Here is a 20,506-nt window from a genome sequence, read left to right as displayed (position 1 = left end):
TATGCTCAACACCTGGTTATTTTACGTCACCTTCTTATATTATAATTAGATGGCTCCTCATATACTTTTGTGACTTATCAACACTCTTCTAGTTATACAGACTTACAATTCTTTCAATACTTGTCTAATTCTACTGCCTCCAACACATGTATATTTTACTCTTGCAAACTGACCTCTGTCATTTATGGGAAGGTTGCGTAAGCCAAAATTTGTTTTTGTACCATCAAAACATATCCCTCTGGCTTCGCCTTCCTCTTCCTCAGCATCGGACTCTTCCTCTAATATTGCTCAAATGGCTGGTGTAACTTCTAACCGCTCTTCTTTGGTGCCATCTACTTCGAGTAAGCCTTCTCCACCCACTTCTTCAACTAAACGTCTGAAACATGATCCTTCATCTCCGGATAAGACACTATCTCCCATCTCTATGGAGTTGTTATTGGAGGAGATACGTGCTTTGTGCCCAATTGTGGAGGAAACTAACAACAAACTACAACTCCTTGAGGGTAAATGGTCTACAATGAATGACAGAGTGGGTTCGTTGGAGCAGCAGACCTCGGAGATACAGGTCAATTCCCAGCGCATTTTTTCCTTGGAAAAATCGATCCTTAGCCTCCAACAATATACTAAGGATTTGGAAAACAGAAATCAGAGAAATAATCTACGTATTTATGGTCTGCCGGAGTCCTTGGAAGGTGATGATCCTGTGTCGTTCTTCTCCTCTTTTCTTCCGAAACTTCTGGATATGCCATCTACTGCCTCTTTCAGCATTCAAAAGGCTCATAGACTTGGTCCTCGCTTGTCTTCCCCAACTAATCCAGTTAAGCCTTGAGGCGTCATCATTCTCTTCTTGAAATGTATGGATCTTCTTTCACTTCTTGCTGCAGCCAGGTCTAAATGTCAAATCTCCTGGCTGGGTCAGAGAGTGTTCTTATCTCAAGATGTTTCCAATGCTACTGCGTCAAGACAGAAAGAGTTCCTAAATCTTCGTGCTCCTCTTCGAACTCTTGGTGCTAGGTTAGGTTTATTTCACCCATGTATTTTCAAAGTGACATATCAAAACCAAACATGGTCTTTCCAAGATCCTGAAGAACTTAAGAACTTCATCCGTATTCATACTTCCAGTGGCATGGATACATCTAACCCTTCTAATGGTTGAATATCTAACCTTTCTTTTTCTCCTTACAGGTTGCTTCCTGATGCTTTTACATTTCTTCTTTTTGCATGCTATGTAGCTATTTTATCTTTTGATATTTTATAGAAGTTGTGCAATGTTCTTTTTATTGTTTGCTTCTTTTTGTAACTGTTCATCTTAGAAGCGTAGTTTTTCAGAATTAGCACTTATTGTTATTTGTTACATGCTTGTATTCTTTATCTCTTTTCTGTCTTAAGTCTTACGTTGACTGTTTCCTTTGTTTATTTATACAGCTTTACGTTCTTTCATTCCGTATGGCTCCCCTTCTCCTTCCCTACCGTCCCGATGAAGCCCAGATTTACACTTCCTGGTGGTTCATTTTGTCGTGTGTCGCCACCTCCCCATTGTCCTTTTTTATTCCCCTCAGGTATGTTGTTCTCAGTCGTCCCTTTTGGATATGTACTGTCTCTTCTTATGTTTTTTCTTTCTTCCCTTTTTTCTCTCTTCCCTCTCTCTCCTTTCTTCCTAAAAGCTCTATTCTTCCTTCTTCTTCCTATATTTACCCTCTTTTTTCTTTTCCTTTTCTTCTTCCTGTTCTATCTTTTATCATTTTGTCATGAAATGTTTCGTTCTCCTTGGTTCGTTAATGTTTTTACATTCAGTGTTAGCTTTTGGAATGTGAAGGGCTCCGTTTGCCCTATTAAAAGACAGAGTATTTTTTCTCTCCTTATCACTTATAATCTTGATTTGGTTTTCCTAGACACCATTCCTTTGACATTTTTTCTGTTTTCATATTCAGAGTCATCTCCTGGAATGTAAAGGGTTTTATCAATCCTATTAAAAGACAGAGAATCCTTTCCCACCTAGATTCCTATAATCCTGATATAGTTCTTTTACAAGAGACCCATCTTACGGAAATCGAATCACTTAAGTTAAAACGAAGCTGGGTGGGTACGGTTTTGTTCTCTCCTTCTACTAATAAAAAAATTGTGTTGTCATTCTATGTCATAAGAAATTGAAATGTAAAGTTTTACTGCAAGAACATGACACAGAAGGTAGATGGATACTAGCCAAGCTGATAATTAATTCTGTCTCTTTAACTGTTTTTAATATTTACGGTCCTACACAACCTGATTGTTCTTTTTGGTCTTTGATTACACAAAAATGTATTCAATTTCAAGATGATTTATTTGTTTTAGGTGGCGATTGCAACCAAATTGTTGACCCATTTCTTGGACTGCACTGACTAAACTGAAGAACAACAACGACATAGTCATAAAAGCAGCCGACAAAGGCGGTGCTATCGTTATCCAGGATACAACAGCATACAAAGATGAGATTATGAGACAGCTCCAAGATGGGGTGAGCTACTCAAAATTGCGATCTGACCCGACCAGCGACTTGGCAGAGGAAATCCTGAAAATTACCTCTGAAGCTTACGGACAAGGCATCCTCAGCAAATTGGAGTTTGATTATTTGAATCAGAAGCATCCCCGATTGCCTACCATATACACCTTACCCAAAATCCACAAGGATATTCACAAACCATCGTCTCAGGGTGCGGCTCCTTACTGGAACCCCTATGCAAATATGTGGATTTCTTTTTGAAACCACTGGCAGAGAATACTGAGGCATATCTAAGAGATACGATGCAAACGATTAATCTGATTGACCAACTACCTTTTGATCCTAGTGGGCAACTACTCGTGACCTGTGATATCGTGTCCTTATACACCAGCATTCCACAGGAACCGGCCTTGACAGTCATGAGTGAAGTTCTCAATGCACGACCATCACCAATGAGAGTACCTACAGAATTCATTATTTCGCTTCTGACGATTGCCATGAAGAAAAACTTTTTTTTCTTCCAAGGAGATTACTACGTTCAGACTAAAGGCGTAACCATGGGAGCTGCCTTTGCCCCGGATCTGGCAATCATTTATATGGACCCCTTTGAACGACTGTTTATTTTAAATAACAATCCATTTCCCGACAAGATCAACCTATGGAAACGGTATATCGATGATATACTCTTGATTTGGAATGGCGACTCCACGGATCTGGCAGTTTTCCATGAGTGGCTCAACCAATGTAATCACAATATCCAGTTTACAATACACTCTGATGATAAAGAACTTGCTTTCCTGGACATCAAGATCTACAGTGAGGACAACAAATTACATACAACGTTGTATCGCAAACCGGCCGAACGCAACTCTTTACTTAGATACAACAGCCATCACCCACGCGGTCTAAGAGACAATCTACCGTTCGGCCAGTTTTTGAGGATCCGCAGAAATTGTACCAAAAGGGATGATTACACGGCTGAATCTGAGGATCTCAGCAACAGATTGTTAACAAGGGGACACCCGAGGAGATTGGTGAAGAAAGCACGAAAAAGGGCATGGTTTAACCCTCGAGAGACCCTTTTAACACCTAAGGATAAACAAGACTTGGCACTACAGAGAATGATTTGTGTCACTACCTTCTCCACAAGAAGTAATGCAATTAAGAAAGTGATAAACCAGCATTGGAACTTGGTAGCGGATGATATTGACCAACCGAATCCACCAATGCACTCATTCAGGAAAGCCAGGAGCGTGAAGGATCATGTAGTCCACCACTTCCTGGAAATGGCAACAACACCCACTATCCGAGAACTTTGGAATCTCCCACCAGCAATCGGACATTTCAAGTGTGGACATTGTAAGGCCTGCGAAACAACTAATACGACGAAAATGTTTGTCTATAAAGAACATTCGATCACTCTCAATTCTCTTACCAACTGTAACTCGGTCAATGTGATCTATGGCATTCTCTGCCCTTGCGGGCTACTCTACATTGGGCAAACACAACAGAAAGTCAAGTCTAGAATTCTGCAACACCACAGTAGGATCCGGTGTACTGTAGTTGGGGCCCCCCTGGTTGAACACTGTGGTTCAAAGAACCATAAGCCTGAAGACTTAAAATGGCTGGTACTTGAAAAAGTTAGGGTGGGACCTAGAGGTGGTATTCTGTCTGCCATTCTAAATGTGAGAGAATCCAAATGGATGATACGCTTGGACACTGTAGCTAATGGGTTAAATGAATTTGACGGTAGTAACGCCCAATTAGCGGTTCTCTGAACCTAACCTTTATGCAATTCTTGGTACAGGATTCATTTCCTTCTTGCTCTTCCTTCCAACCTTTTCTAACTCCAGTGTCGGAGGCTTTGGCACTTCTGCAATGGTTGAATTATTAATGTACATCAATGTATACTGACTCCAATGTCATTTTGTGACATATCGATGGTTTACACATATAGGTATAAATCTCATGCCATGTCGTCAAATCATGTCTCTCTCTAATGCAAGTGTCGAACTGTGCTTTATTCTTGTTCCAATGCAATTGTTAAAATGTGTTTTATTGTTGACCTATGATATCTGATTAAAATGACCAATTGTAATGATACATATTTGTATTCCAACGAATCAACTTCGTATGTTTAGCGTTAGTGAGTAATCATCCGAGATACATTCTAGTATTTGATTATTCATTCTAAATGTAATGTTTATGGCCCTTTGCATGTGACAGTTCAGTTACCAACATGCACTGCCAAATAGAATCATTAGGTGTGGAGACTATTGCGGATTTCATACAGAATTTCCTTTCAAGTAATATACTATTACTAACGTCCAACTCGACTTCACAGTCTTTCTTTCATTACTTCACCTAAAACCGGCATCTAGCGCCAGCACGGTAACGGGGGTCACGTGTTATTCTCGCGTCTCCCGTCAAAAGGTTACGGTGAGCTCGCGCGCTTCCCTTTCCATTAGAGAAGCGGGAGGAGAGAACGAGGGTAAGCGCTGCTCCTTTGAAGTTTTACATATTATGCCATTAGGGCTCATGAAGGGAATCTCTATTAGGCCTTTACCGCATCCCGTCTAATTTGGTTAGCCCTATCGCGCAGCTAGTGTTTTCCCCTACACACTCAGACTCCGAACGCTTTTAGCAGCATCCTACATGGTCCCTCCTTGGGTGAGCCAGCGGTCTACCCTTACCACGGCGCTACACTTGCATGTTTGCCTTGAACTTAGATTTGGCTTGTCCTTGGGGGAGTCCATTTGAGCACTATGTGACATTTTAACACACTCACCTTCGAGTTTTTAAATTGTTGCAGGGTCCACATCACTGATTTCCAATCCTCCTCTTGTATGTCTAGATTCATTCACCGACGGGGAAGCAGCCGAGGCCCCGTTCTTTATCCCGTCATGATTAACACTGACCCCGGCTTCGTCTAGGCTGATCTCTGACAGTTCTAGTATCAAATACGACAGAGGATTTATCTCTCTGCGGCAGAGTAAGTTATTGTAAAGCATTTACACTGGATCGATCTCTTAGATTTGGGAGATTGTTTTTTTCTTTTGTTTACAAATTTACCCTATTTTCTTTAGGTGGCCATCACTCTCTCCGCCCGTACCGTTGAGGAGGTTTCAATACCCCTCCATCTCTGACGAACATTTGGCGTCTTAGAACCCTGTCCTTTGACAAACACGGTAGTCCTTTGGAGATCACAATTTACTTGTTCCTCCCCCCATGATTTGAGACCGATTAGTCTTATACTTGCTCTTTTTGGGGTTATTTAGGTGCCCTCTTCTTCTCCACACGCACCCCAGTCTTGAGGAAGACCCCACCCCGTAAGGTCCTATCGAATACCTACATAAAACAAGGGGTCGAAACGTCGACATAACATCATTGCCAATACTATCACCAGTACATGATGCACTGTGATCTTCTGTATATATGGCATTCTTCAGAATTGTTTATACTGTAATTTACGATTGGATCTGTATATAATATGCGGCAGTGATTTATTAATGCCGACCAATTTGATTGTGTTCTAGTGGATTTATCATTGTTTTCACTTCCCTCCAAATTCCACACTCAATCACTAACCCCCCCCCCCCGCTTCCTTTTCTCTGGGCACTTTCATTATTTGTTGAAAAGATGTTGCCTGAATTGCTCAATTAAGTAAATGTTTACCCTAGTTCAATGTGATTAAATGACACTTGAACTTCTTTCAGTTGTTTGGTCTAAATGTTTTCTGATGTTTATTTTGTATGATTTGTTTTTGTGCTGGGACCAGTTTCTCTATACCATTTCTTGATCGCACATCTACAGTCCGTTTTATTCCACACAAGCCTCACAAACAATTTCTTAACACTATTTCTCAAACACATCTCATTGATTCTTGGAGACTCTCTCATCCTGACACTCTCTCCTCCTCATGCATCTCTTTCTCGTTTAGACTATATCTTTCTCTCTCAATCTTTGTCTCAAAATCTTCTGTCCTCTTCTATTGAACCCATAGTTATTTCTGATCATGCCCCAATTGTTACGGACCTTGAATTACTCCCTCCACATCCAAAATCTTCTCGATGGCGTTTTAATAACTCTTTCCTTAATGACCCTCTTTTTTCCTCTTCCTTTCGCTCTTTTATTAATGAATTCTTTGAACTCAATTGTGACTCCACCTCTTCCCCCCATATTCTTTGGGATTCCTTTAAGGCGACTGCACGGGGTTACATTATAGACTTTGTCTCCAAGAAAAAGAAACGCTATCTACAGAACCGGAAAACCACCCTCGCACATATCAAGTTTTGGAGCATGAATTTTATATATCCTCAAAGAACTCCATTTCACCAGAATTGATACGAGCTAAGCTAGAGTTTAACAAAACTACTACGGACAATGCTTCATCCGTGCTTCTTCGTAGTAGCGCTCGTTTCTATGGTGGCCGTAATAAGGCAGGGAAACTCTTAGCAAATTATCTAAAAACTCGCAGAGAGCGCACTCTCATAGACTCTATTTATTCTTCTAATAACTCCCTTCTACATAAAGATCAGGATATACTTAATGAATTCAAACTTTTTTTATCAAAATCTTTACACGCCAGAATCTCCTCCCTCCTCTGATCTCATTCAAGCTTATTTTGATAAAATTCCTTCTCCTTCTACTTCCCATATCAATTTACTCAATCTTGAAAAGGATCTTCCCCTAATGAACTTTCCAATGCATTACACACTCTTACTAAAGGGAAGACACCTGGCCCAGATAGGTTTTCTGTGGAATTTTATTTGCACTTCTCTGATTTGTTACTCCCTAAGCTTTTTAAAGCTCTTTCAATCATTTTATTCAACTGGTAAGTCAGAAGGCACTTTTCAGGAAGCTACTATCTGCCTTATTCCTAAAGAAGGTCGTGACCCCCAATTTTGTAAAAACTACAGACCGATCTCTCTAGTTAATGTTGATTATAAACTATTTGCTAAGTTGCTTGCTTTATGTTTAGATCCCCTCATGACTCATCTTATTGGTAAAGAACAATGTGGTTTTGTTAAGGGTAGGCTCACTTCTGATAATTCACGTCTTCTTCTCAATGTCTTAAATAAAATTTGCTCCCTTTCTATTTCTTTGGCTGCTATATCTGTCGATGCAGAGAAAGCCTTTGACAGAGTAGGCTGGTCTTTTTTGTTTGCATCTTTACGTTGGCATGATTTTGGTCCTAAATTCATATCGCTCATTTCTTTATTGTACTCCGCTCCTCAGGCTTCGGTTTTAGTTAATGGCCGGGTCTCCTCTTACTTTTCTCTTCAGCGTGATGTTCGTCTAGGCTGTCCTCTAGCCCCTCTTCTTTTCATTCTAGCCCTTGAACCCTTTTTGACTTCCATCCGTAATAATGATTCCATTTCTGGATTTCCTTATGGTGATCATCAATTAAAACTCTCTGCATATGCAGATGATGGTCTTTTATTTATTTCTGCCCCTGAAACCTCTATTCCTCCATTATTACTTGAATTTGAATCCTTTTCGCTGGTCTCCGGTTACAAACAAGACTGAAATTCTCCCTCTCACAAAATTCTTTCTTCCCCATTCCTTCTCTACTACTGGTTTTGCTTGGAATAGTTCAAAAATCAAATACCTAGGCATATGGTTTTCCAATTCCATCACCTCTTCAGTTAAATTGAATATGTCCACTGTCTTATCTCGGATTGAGAAATTACTTTCTTCTTGGAATCCTCTTTTTCTTTCTTGGTGGGGCCGGTTGGATTCGATTAAAATGATGATTACCCCAATTTTAATTTATGTACTCTCCATGCTCTCCGTTCATATTCCAGCTAAATATTTTAAACGCATTGACTCTTGTCTTTCTAGTTTTCTCTGGAAAGATAAAAAATCCAGAATTGCTTTAACCTCTCTTCGAAAACCAAAATCTAGCGGTGGAGGGAACTTCCCGGCCTTTCGTCTTTTTCATAAGTCCTCCTCTTTGGTTTTCCATTGAACAAATCTTATTATTACCCTTCTCTTTCAAGGAAGTTATAGGTTTTTCTGCCAAGACTTCTCACACTTCTTTTCCCCTATTTAGACATACATGCTCTCTCCTGAAACCTTTGACTTACCCTAATTCTACTTCTCACAAATCTTTCAGATTCCCCTATCTGGCATAACTCGCTTATTCTTCTTAAAAATAGACCGATTTTTTGGAAGGAGTGGAGATTAAAGGGTATTATATGGGTTAAACACCTTTTCAACTGAATTTCTCCTTGTACCTTTCCCCACTTTCAATCCTTATTCCATTGCCCTCACTCCTTTTTGCAGAAGTTTATTACTCTTATGGCGATTATTCTTGGAATATATTTTTCTCTTCCTCCCTCACCTTCATCTGTCACCCAAAATCCGCTTCTCAAAATACTTCTTACTCTCCCTAAAGCCTCTCTTATATATAAATATTTTTTAGCCCCCAATCCAGACCGTGCTAAATCTAAATTAGAACTTTCTTGGGAATCGGATCTGGGATGCGAATGGTCTATCACTTTTTGGGATAAACTTTGGTCCAGATCTTTAAAAATCTCTTGCTCTGCCTCTCTTACCCAATCTATGTTCTTCCTTTACCACAGGCTTTACCTTTCCCCTGTTTCTTTGGCAAGGTTCTCTTCCTTCACTGCTGACTCTAATTGTTGGACTTGCGGCTCTTCTAATGCCAATCTCATTCATCTTCTCTTTCTCTGTCCTCCTGTTTCAGATTTTTGGGAGAAGGTCTGGTCATACATGTCTCGTCTGTTTTCAATTTCAATTCCTTATTCTATACCCCTTCTCTTTGCTGGAGGCCTTTCTGACTCTTTAGATATTCCCTCACATAACCATGGTCTTTATGATCTTATGCTTGCTCTAGCCTTTCAACTGGAAAACTCTCACAAAGCTTTCCATACAACATTGGTGGAATACCCTCTGTCATTTCCATAGACTTGATGTTGCTTTCGCCTCCTCATGTAATCCGAGCATTAATAGAGATCTATTCTGGTTACCTCTTACCTCCTATTTAGACCGTATGGTTTTTCAAAATAATTCGCACCTTACCTCTGATAAATTTAAACCTCCTTGAATTTTTTTTATTATTCCTATTTCTCTCCTATCAGAATATTGACATCCCCTTTCCTCCCCCTCTTCCTGTCTTCCCTCTCCCCTTCTACCTTGTTTAAAATTCAAAAAATAGCTTTTATTCTTTTCTTTTAAGTATCAGCTACTTACTATGTTATATTTTTTATATTTGTATTTTTATCAATATATTGCTGATATATTTATGTGTCATTAAATGCTCATAAAGCTTTTCAAACTCAAAAAAAATAAAAAATCCCAGGGATTAGAAAGCTCCCTATATAACACCCAACCAATGTGAATGGCAAGAAAACACAGACATTGTTCTGACAGTATACAATGGATCAAGGCAAGGCATACAAAGTACATACACAACCGCCACTCTACAATTTAGGGATGTAATCAGAAATGGTGCTCTAGCAAGATTCAACCTGTTGGCCTTGCATAAGCAAAGCCTCAGGTGGGGCTAGACCATGCAGATAGAATACCTCGGTAATGGGAACTTAATTGAAAACATTGTGTAGAGGCTTCTAAACAGAGAATTTTACTGAAAGAGTAGACCTTTCTGAGAAATCAAACCAATCATTAGACCATAAAGCACTCTAACACTGCACTTGAGGGATTATCTCCCACAATTATTCAAAAAGGCACATGCCTTCCTCAACACAGCCAGGAAAACTAGAAGATCTAAAATCACATTGATGGCCTCATTTATGAAGGAGAACTCAGGAGAGAAAATCGTAACTCTTGACCTACAAAGCATGAACAAACCCAGGCTAAATAGTTGCCAGTTGGGTAGCTACATTCATCGCTACTCATCCCGTCATCAGACTGAGCTACAAACCTCATGGTGAACTAAAAGGAATACAAATGGGCACAACTAGGGTAGCCTGCAAAGATGTGAGGCCATTGGAAAGAAGACAGGCACAACTTCTGTCTTTGCAAGGGGTTTTTCCCTTCACATGTGTTCAGCCTTTTCTACTGTCCCCACTAGATCACACCTAAGTAAACATGCAACAATGCTAGGGCAGGAAGACTTCAATTGAAACCATCTCTGCATGGGATTCTTTACTCATCACAACCACGTGTGTCCACCTTTGCACTTTTCAATTCCAAGGGCCCTTCTATATGCAATTCAAATCAAGTCAAGTAAAAATAACTTTATTTTGGATGCTAGGGCTATAAAAGTGTGCATAAAGTGTACATAAAACCACATAAAAATAGCTAAAATCCAGGATACTCATGAAAAGACAACAAGTTCATACACAGTGCAAACCTGCATGTAAATATCAAGGAATAGAAGAATAGAAATAACATTGTAGTTGTAAAACGTTCAACAAAAGCAATTGGCAGCAACTCTAGGTAAAATACAGCACATCATAAAAGTGCAAATCAAGAGCTAGATGCAGTGACTACACAAGCGTCCCCTTGGAGAAACCGAAACATACAACTCCTCTCATACTTCTTTAGCTTCCTGCTCCCATTTTGCTGTCTCTATATTGCTGCAACACACTTTTTAAAGTATTTTATGGAAAGGTCTAAAGGAGTGAATTCAAAATAAAGTAAAGTAAATATTATTATCAAACCTAACCTCTGCAGCAAATTGTTTAGCTTGGTAATTTTTCTGGTTCTTGAGAAGAAGGGTCAAGTCTAAAACTGATATCAAATGAGCATGGAGAAATTCGACCTGGCCTGGTTATAGGCCACCAAATCTTCTCCTTACTTTTTTTTGGTATGGAAGTTCCCTATGTAAGGATAGCTCTTTGCATGATTTAAGGATTCCTGTGCTGCCCTTATTTCTGCGTACAGATGCTGTCGCTGGAATAAATGATAAAGTTTAGGCTTACCTTCATCAATAGTTGGTTTCATCAAAATATGTTTTTCCAGAATATGTACTCATGTTGAGTTGGTGAATGAGGGGGACACGTGTGTTGGATAACAATCTTAAAGGGCCTTAGGAAGGAGTTTGTGTTTCAACCCCTGTTTACTGAATGTTTTTTCAGAACTTCCCTTTTTTCTTTCACAGTTTGAGCATTCATTCTTAAATCTACATGAAAGTATCTAAATATACTTTTATTGAAGATGATTTTGGCTTCTTGTATCACTCCTTCCTAAGAGTCGAGCATGAGTTAGAACATCTTGAACACAGGTGGTTGTGTGCGTATTTGATTCTAGAAATAAATTTGGTTGCAGGATTGATATCTAAATTGTATAAAATGTGCACTAATTGGTGCGAGGGATCTGATCTCTCTTTCAAGAAATTGTGATAATGTGATCTCATTCAAAAAATATGTTAAAAACCTATGGTTATTTTGTTGCTTGCAGGTTGAATTAGTATTTCTGTATTATAGGCATAAGTTTTTGCATTTAAAAATTCTCAATAATACATTCCTGAGTTGATGTCTAAATTTGATGTTTCTGTAACTGTTAATGTCAGTGCTGCCCTACCAATCCAGCATGTTTCCTGCATTTTTCATGGCAATGTCCAGGCACACATGCATTTTGGCAAGAGGTGAACAGTATACGAGGGATGTTTTGGGATACCCCATTTAACCGTCCCCATATGGAACTGTGCCAGACTTTGCCAAGCAGGAGCCAAGACTGGAATCCCTTTTACTCTTACATGAAAAATTCAGAATTGCCAAGGCTTTATTGAACGAATGGATTAAATCTGAGACAATATTTCTGTAATGACTCTGCAAACTGTTATTCACAGGTGAAACTTACATGTAACTGCCCCAAGGACTTCTGGGGGAGCCTTAAAACGTATCTTTATGGAAGGAATTTAACTGAACCAGCACTATTTCCTGGGACAATAATTGATGCAATAAGCTTGACACTAGCTTATGATACCTCCAGCTCTAGTGACATAACTCTTTATAGGTTTGTAAAGTGGTGACCTGACCTGCTTGTATTAGAATATGTTTTGTTGTCTGATTGGCAATCTGATTCTATGGCTATATTGAAAAAAGCTATATAAAGGTTTACAAAATGAGCATTAATTCTAGAAACAAGATAGTGATATTTGACAACAGAAAGATGTAGTACTTGTGGACACTGGACAATGTCCTGGTCACCCGCCTTTAACCAGTGATTATTGCTCATAATTTGAAGTAAAATGAGGGCAAATTAAACATTGAAGACTGCCTTTAGGACTATATATGGATTATTGTGATTCAGTCAATTATATAGATGTATCTCAGTATCCCCTATAGCTATCTCCAATTAGATTTGCCAGTTTAAATTTAGACAAATTCCTTCAATGTCAGATACTTGAGAGTAAAAATCTCAAGAAAGCTTTACCCTTGCCATGATCTTCAATGCCTGGGCCACTAAGATAAAAGTGGAGCTTGAGTTCATTTAATAACAATGTAGATGCTTTCAGAGTGAAGGTCTTAGTTGGTCTGCCTAGCCCTAACATTATTGATCCATTATACTTTATATTCTATAAAGTGAGATGAATAGCTAAGAAATTGTCTAATTAAGGAAGATGTAAATACTTCAGTTGAACCTCTATGTACAGGAAATATTAAAGGTGGCTTGGATCTATACAAAATTAAAAGAAACTTGTATTAATTTACTTTCAATTAAGACAATGAATGCATACATATTTGTACTCAGTATTAAGGAGAAACTTAATTTGAGGTGGATTTAGATTTTCTGTTTAATGTTAATTGCCCGCCTGTTTATGTGATATTTTAAAGTCAATGTACTGGAATGGGGTGTTTTTACATAGTAAGAGCGAATATGATGTACGTTCCTATAATTTATTGTTCATTGTAATGAAATGTCTCTTTTTGTATGACCTCCAACCAAAGGTTTGGATTGATGCTACTGTTTTTTTAACTCTGGAATGCAATTGACTCTGCTGACCAGGTCCCTGTGCATGTGCTCTGACCCCTCAAAGTGCATGTGCAATTGGATAAAACCTGACAGGTAAAATGAACTTACCAATCAATTCCTAGTATATGGTACAAAGTGCATCCATGGCGACTAAGGTAAATTTCATGAGTGGACTGCAGCACTCAGTTGTGCCACCACTGCAGTGACAAAGTCAAAACATTGGTCTGGCCCTGCCGTTCCAGCCTAGATGGGCAGCTTCAAAACTGCTAGCCCACCGTAGCAAAATAAACTCTTTTGCAAAACCCAGACCTTCTTTTTTAATATTTAATAAGCAACCACTGGGGAAGGCCTTAGAAGCCAATTTGGCGGGGTGCAATATATTGAAAAATTCGATGTTTCTTTTATGTTTTACATGTTCTGACATTGAAAACTCGCCAATTTCATTTTAACTTTAGCAAGGCTGGTAGTCTCATAGTCTAACACGGGGTAGCGTTAGCCCAACTGTTAAGTTCGAACTTCCATTTGGAACCACCAAATTAAATATTTCATGGTATCAAATCAATTGTTACAATAAACCCAACGTATTGCTGAAGTAAGTTTTAAAGTGCCTTTTAATATGTTTGACTTTATAATATCACCACTTTCCTGTCCCAAAAATCCCATAGCCACTTCTAAATAACTTCAGCAATTGTCACCTAAGACAACCTGCTGCCTTCCTGCCAAGGGGTGTGATGTGCTCCCAAGGACAGGGAATGCACGGCCTGTCAGAGGGGAGGATGTGTGACATCCCCCTTACAGGATGGCCAGAGGGCTGTGGCCACAGATTACCCAGCTTCAAATGGGCAGCAACCTCTGATAGGCAAATGCGAGTCACACTGTAGCCTGCCTTACACTTTGTGCAGGTAGACAGGCTGGCTTCCCATCAAGCAGGGAAAACCCCATTGCAGAAATGGTTTCCCTGGAGGAGGAGCTCATTATATTAGACACACCTCAGGGGTGTCCTATAGCTCTAATCTGCAGAATAAGGGTCCTGACATCTTGGATTTGGGCAGAGAGATGCACTGTGGGATTGTTTCATGCCAACCCACCAAGAAGTGATGTAGAAGTGGGAATTTTTACCCCAGTAGTTAGAGACTCTTCCCTAGCAATAAACTTGAAATTGGCATAAATGTTGTACCCTTGGCTTTAGCCTGAGAACACTGCAAAACCCTGAAAGAGCTGTAGATGAACCTGTGAACCCCAGAATGAAAAGATGCACCTGCTAAACCAAGACAGGACTTAAGAAAGAGAAGACAGCTTCTGATGTTGTACCTGTAGTGATAGCCTCCAAGGGCTGGACCTGTTCCCTCTTGTGGTAAGGAGAAGTGACTGGACTCCAAGGGCTAGTTGTTTAGTCTATGGTTAAGCTTCAGGGGCACCCAAGCTAAAGAAGTCCTGCACCTGCACAGTGCCCAACTGACCTGTTGCCATTGGACTTGCTCTGTACTCCTCTGGTGCAGCCTGTGGGAACTAGTCGTAGCCCCTAAGTCGTAGACCCTTGTTTGAAGCTAGTGAGTAGCCCCCTGAATCACAACATGTCCTCCTAAGCAAAAAGATAACACTTTTGACACAGTCTCTGAAGCTCCTACACTACTGCTACTTGACGGTTTAAAGTAGCCTCGAACGGCATCGATACCCAAGACTTCCACTATACTACTGGACTTCGCCTGTCTGCCGATCTCGAACCTAACACCTGACTCTATCTGCAGGGAACTCACCAATGAACCCGTTGATGAGACAAAGACCCAGAAATGTGTCCAACTGCAAAGTTAAAAGTTTGACCGGGACCAACCAAGTGCCTGTGTCCGACCCATGCCTTATTGTGGTCGGCCTAAAACTCTGTATTTGCCCTGGACCCTCGCGTTTGAGGCTCACAGCCTACCACTACAAGTGATAAGCAGTAACTTACAGTGAATTACAGTGATTTTTACAAACATTTAGAAATTAATAACTCTGGTACTCATCATATTTTTGCTGAAAAATATATACTATTTTGGTAAATGGGCGTGGGGGTTTTATTGTGCTGTGTGTCTTAATTTATAACTGTTTAGTTATTGGTGAACGCTTTACACTTTGCTTTGATTTAAGCTTCACTGCTCTGTGCCACAGCTACCCAGGACAGCGCTAAGGTTAAACTTGAAGTAATCTAGTTGTCCGTGATACAGAATAGGAGTGACATTATTACTTGGTGTGGTCTCACTACGACTCCCACTAATAATCCACTTTCCTCACATTCCCTGTTTACAATGATTTAATAAACTCACATTTTAATGAATTGTTTTTAGCAATCAATTTCATGCAATCGCTGTGCTAGTAAATGCAACTGACATATCTCGAGTAAGGAAGGCCACACCATAAATGAGTTTACTGAATCAGCTTCAATTATTTGAAGACGATTGTAATGGAAAAAATCTATTATATTTCAATGCTGTTTACTTTCAAATGTGTATGACCTTTACTTTAGTTTACTTTGCTTGGTAGGCTAGTTTGGGGCATTTCTTATATCATATTTCACAATTTACTTGGCACTAGTAACACGCTCACTGACCTGAAGACAGTTGTAAGTGAAGGCATACACTTTGCACATAACCTGAGACAGGTTCAACTTGATGACGGACAAAGTTTCCACACTTTTCCCTAGATGAACTTAATTTTAGGATGATGTATTGCAGCAGAATATCCATTCCATGTGGGACATAGTATACTGCTGCAGTCAATTGTTTTGTGATCACGTTCAAATAATAACTACAGGTTCTGGGGATACAACATTGGCTTCCGAGGAGGGAATTAATTCAAGGGACAGTGCTCATACCTTTCATTAATCCAGTGCAACGTACGTTTTATATATAAAAAAACATATCATACTTCACACTACATAAATGTTTTGAAATTTAGAAAAATAAAAATAAACTGCGAAGCAGCAGACTTGCTGTTTCTCACACAGTAATAGATCAATGTGAAATCACACAATGAGCACAATTCACAAAGAACTAATCTGGAAGGTGTTACTTTTGGGCAAATCCATAATAATATCATGGAGTAGTCCTCTAAGCTGCAAAAGTTAGACTGTACCTTGTGCAGTCACATTATTATGCATTTACACTTTTGTAAATGTGCATGGCCTGCATTTGTGAATATGCAAATGACTAGAAAAAAGTGCATTTAGACTAAAGTTTTACTTTCTTCCAGGAGAAAATATTTGCCCGACTTAGATACCCTTTTGCAAATATATGTGGCATTCCCTTTATGTCCCATAACTGGATACACATGTACTGCTGCTGTTGAGGGAACTCACTGTTCAACCGTATCCGGGACGGGAATGCTCCTTGCAAAATTAAACGGGTGTCCAACAAATTTTGAAGAATGGAAAGTACTATTCTTTGCCCCAATTATCCGATTTTCCTAATTGCATATTATTCCAAAGTGGTTTAATATTATGTGTGAATAACTCCATTTTGAACTTTAAATTCACGTTTTCTGAATAGACAATATTAGTTTACGCTCGTGAGTCGAGGCATTTGCACACCAAAATAGGTGCCCTAGTGGGTTTTTGAAAAATGACTAATCTTTTCAAGCGAAGATAAAGAAAATAGAATGTAAATGCCTCATCAAATGTATCTTAAGATATTCTGCTTTATTTAATCACTGAGCGTTCTTGTTAGGCTCTGCCACGATTGGGTGACACAGCAGTGCCTTGAAACAGGCAACTGGAAGGAGCGATACCCCACCTCTAAAACTGCATATGACCCATCCATTCCTGGCCACTTGAAGCATATCCATACCCCTCCAAATTATCCCTTAAGGCAGTCCCAATTCACCTCCGTCCCAGCTGCTTGGTGCCCTCCATCATTATCCTTGCCTTTCAAGACTACCTGATTATCCCTTCTCTTCCCTCGCCACGGTCCATCTCACTTGCTAACTCATCATTGACTGCAGTACAACATGCTTTGCCCCGCCAGTCCCTATCTTTAGTCGATCCCACTTGCTAAAAAGTCCGCAGCTGCACTCGTTCTTGCCTTGACATCCTCCTCTAGGCAATCCAGCTTGCCGCCGATCATGCCCTGGGTACTCCCACTGTTGTCTCCTCCCAAGTCAAGGCAGTGAGCATGGTCAGCCAATAGGGAACAGCCATCTCTAATAATCAATCATCGAGAAGAGAGCAGGGACAGTGTAGACGCTTCCCAATGGGATGGTGCCCAAGGGAAGCAGGTACAGTTACCTAGGGAGTGGAGATCAGTACTACAGCCTTAGTGAAGACAATGCTAAATGTGTTGAAAGTCTTGCAGTATCACCTTATCCCCCACAGTTGGCTGTGACACAACTGAGCTACACCGACAGCAGGTCTAACTTGCGCAACAATTGCTGATTCAGAGAAGGTACTGGTCATTCTTGACCTATTCTACAGTTAAATGGCACAGAGGTGCCCAATCAGGGCATACTTACAATCATGGCAGAATGGTGGGAAATCTTGGACTGTTGTGGACTTTATTGCACGTTGGTGGCTCTGGAAGTGTAGTAAAGATGTTTCTCAAATACTTAGACTCTTGCATAATAGTGACATTCTCAACATATTGTAAGCAGGCATGTCTTTAGGCAGCCCATCCTGGCATACGTCTTGTCGTGGCTTTACTCTTGGTAATTCCTGACATATTGTGACAGATAAGAAATGATGTTGGCAAGGTACGCATATAGATAATTTTGAATATATGAAAGTTCAAGAAGTCACAGAAAAAAATGGCAATTAGTGCAATGGAACATTTGTAATGTTTACAAGCTGTTCAAAACACAAAAGTGAGAAATGTTGCAAATTCCCTGGCTTTGGAGCGAGGGTTGAACAGTGCTTAATTTAAAAAAAAAAAAAAGAATTGCAGAGGCCCTCATCAGGTGGCTACTGCAGCTTGCACCACCTACTGCCTCTTCCAGCACTGCCAATAACAGTACTGTCACACTTACTACCGATGAAACTCCTACAATTGTGACAGTTCAGACTATTCCAGGCCCCTCAATCTATAAGGATTGCTTAAGCGGCAGGTATTAGACATTTTTAATTTATATTGAAATTATAATCATCTGTTGTTATGCTAATCTCTGAATTCGAAAGACAGCTTCACCATGTGGCAGACTGTCATAAGTGCAGGTGTTGACAATTAAGTGCCGGTGCCGAGCACCGGAACACACCAGTACAAATTGAGCAGTGGGGATGAGCATTGGAAACTTCACTGTGTTTGAAAATGCTTGATTCATAATGTTTCATGCAAGCACTCACCATGACTATAATGTTTACAACAGTGGAGAATGGCCTTAAATTGTTCTTGAAAATACAAACCACAAGCAGCTTTAAAAAAAGATGCAGTTTATTATTTGTTTCCAAAAGTTATGTTCATCATGTGAAATATGTATGCTTGACTCTCTACCACATACACGCTTAGTTTAATACTTGTAGCTCCATTATACAGGAAAATGCATTTTATTTATGATGTACATTTACTAGAAAATATTGTTATTTCATCTCAGTGTAAAAATAATGAGAGTAAGGTAAATGCAATGATACAAAATACGGTCACAATAGCGTAGGAAGAGGTTGTAGTAAAATATTTAATTTATCAAACATGAGAGAATAGAGAAGCTGGTCATTATTTTTAAGGAGCAGGTTATCATGAAAGAGCCTCTGCATGTACATGCACGTAATAAAAGAAATACATTTTCCATTTTCCATTTTATATTTACTTTTGAGTCTTTCCTGTAGGACTGGGTTAGCTGTTCCCACAGTTCGTCTGCTGCAGCTGATAATAGATTTTAGCTAGCTCTGTCCTATTGCCGGATGCTGACAATCAGTTTCATTTCTCTGGTGGAAATCCCTAGTAAAGAAATTAGATGCTTGAAGATGGATGGACTTATAAATGTAGAGCAGAGAAAGAGGGCTAGGGGGAGAGAATATATATTACCTACTTTATTAATGATTTTCTTATCATCTGGGATGGTCCCAGATGAGATTTTCATGATATTCTGGTACACATTGACCACAATGTTCAGCAGATTAGCTTTCACACGCAATATCCATGCCACTTAAATGGACTTATTTGATGTTTCAGTTAAGAAATCAATGTGAAGATACAAACTAGCATGTATCGTAACAGTACTGCGGGGAATAGCATTCTCCATGCGGATAGTCATCGCCCACATAAACTAAAATGGAGTATCCCCTATGGGGAAATGCTTAGAGCCAAGCGAAATTGCAGTGCGGAGCAAGCCTTTCAGGAAGAAGAGGGATGCATGATCACAAGACTAAGAGAAAGAGGCTACCCCCAGAAGGCTCTTTGAGCAGCGGACAAGGTTTCACTAGTGACGAGGAAGAGCCTACTTACCAAGAGAAAGAGGAACGAGCAGGACCCACAGGACCCACATTAAGTCTAACACATTACCACTTACAATAGTGAATTTGCTGCCCTAAAAAAAAATCTCTATAGGCATTGGCATTTGGTTAGAAGTGACCCTGTTATAGGGAATATAATACCCCCCTACCCTTGGTCCTATACCACAAATCAAAATCTCTGCGGGACATTCTACACAGCTACATAGACACACCCAGAGACCAAAGGAGTCTGGTTACAGGAACAGCAAGGATTCTACAAATGCAGTAGATCTAAAGCCTGTTAAGGAAGGAGTTACCAGAAAACGTATAAGCTTTGCATGGACATGACATGCCACATAAACAAGTTCATCACGTGTGGAGGTGACGACTATGTTTACATTTTACAATGTCCATATGGTTACATGTATGTCGTCAGAACAATCTGCCATGTGAAAAAGAGAATTTTGGAGCATTACAGTCCTAAATTTCTTGATGTCAGTTACCTAGTTGCTACCCACTGGGCAATGGTCCACAGTCAGAATGCTGATTTCATGTCATTTTTTGGAATTGAAATGATTATGACAAATTTACAAGGAGGAGACAGGGAGAAAAGGCTCAGACTTCCGGAATCTGAATTCATTAATCTGCTTGGTAGCAAGTCTCCAGGAGTCCTCAGTCAGTATGAGGAATTGCATGTCCACATCAGCTGATGTAGTAGCAAGGTGTGT

The sequence above is a fragment of the Triturus cristatus genome, chromosome 5_2 (genome assembly GCF_964204655.1).
Source record: "Triturus cristatus chromosome 5_2, aTriCri1.1, whole genome shotgun sequence".
NCBI classification, from domain to species: domain Eukaryota; kingdom Metazoa; phylum Chordata; class Amphibia; order Caudata; family Salamandridae; genus Triturus; species Triturus cristatus.
This window is presented reverse-complemented; position numbering follows the sequence as displayed.